At 37.8% G+C, this 1360-nt stretch overlaps 1 pseudogene; it reads left to right on the forward strand.

Moving 5' to 3' along the window:
- The first annotated feature begins 565 nt into the window (after positions 1-565).
- Positions 566-1360, forward strand: part of LOC101573748 — an 81946-nt pseudogene continuing 81151 nt past the window's right edge.

The raw sequence follows: 1360 nt of genomic DNA on the forward strand, positions 1-1360 counted from the left end.
ATAGTTCTAATATGATGTCTTTAATTCTTGTAAAATAAAGTAAGTATAGTGTCATGCTTGTGGAGATATTTTAAATAGGAAGAGCACTTAGATATGATTGTAAAGGAAGACTTTAAAGTATCTCAAGCTAAGAGAACTCACCCACCACTCGAATCCGCCTTGTCTTAGTAATGATGGTCCAGAGGATATGGACATCCTAAGCCAAAATGGGTCCAGGACTATCAACAGCAGCTTAATGTATTATGTTTCTTCCAGCCAAAATATCACAAAAATCAAATAATTTAGTTCTTTCAACATTGTCCAAAATGATTCAGGACATTGTCCTTCCTCCTACAAATCATTTGAAAATTCTTGTCAATTTACTCTTTAAGCCCAATCAAGGGTGAAAATGCAATTAGGGATGGATTTTCAATCAAATCCAAATTTATTTCATTTTACAATTTTTATATTTGTTGTAATAAAACGGAATATTGCTAATAATTAAAATTTTATTTTAATTTGGTTAAACAATTGTTGTTTCCCTTCGTTTGTTTCTTCAGTCAGGCTCTGAGCAGTTCTTCAGATCATGTCTGAGGGTTCTGCAGACTATAGTAGAGAGCGTGGAGGCCCAGAGGAATGGACCCCGACGGTGTCACCGAGAGCAACTGGAACGAGATTGTTGACAACTTTGATGACAGGAACTTAAAGGAGTCTCTTCATCGGGGCATCTATGTTTACGGTTTTGAGAAGCCTTCAGCTATTCAGCAAAGAGCTATTATTCTGTGTATCAAAGGTCCAAAAGGTAATTCTAGCACTTGGAGATTCTATGGGAGCAGCTTGTCGTGCTGGCATTGGTGGAACAAATGTTTGAAATGAAATGTAGAAACTGCAGGCTGAATCATCACCTATTGTTGGTGCTCCAGGGAGAGTATTCAACATGTTAAACAGAAGATAGCCTTCTCCTAGATGGATCAAAATCTTTGTTTTGGATGAAGCAGATGTAATGTTGAGCTGAGGGTTGAAGGATCAAATCTATGAGATTTTCCAAAAACTAAATACAAGTATTCAGGTTGTGTTGCTTCCTGCCACAAGGCCAGCTGATGTGTTGGAGGTGACCAAAAATTCACGAGAGATCCAATTTGGGTTCCTGTGAAGAAGGAAGAATTGACCCTGGAAGGAATCAAACAGTTTTATATTAATGTTGAAAGAGAAGAGAAGAAGTTGGATACACCTTGTGATTTGTATGAGACACTCACCATTATGCAGGCTGTTATCTTTCTCAATACAAGGCACAAAGTGGACTGACTCACTGAGAAAATGTATTCCAGGAACATCATAATTTCTGCTCTGGATGGTGATATGGATCACAAGGAGAGATGCT

Source organism: Octodon degus, unplaced genomic scaffold, assembly GCF_000260255.1.
Source record: "Octodon degus isolate 3935 unplaced genomic scaffold, OctDeg1.0 scaffold00084, whole genome shotgun sequence".
Classification (NCBI taxonomy): domain Eukaryota; kingdom Metazoa; phylum Chordata; class Mammalia; order Rodentia; family Octodontidae; genus Octodon; species Octodon degus.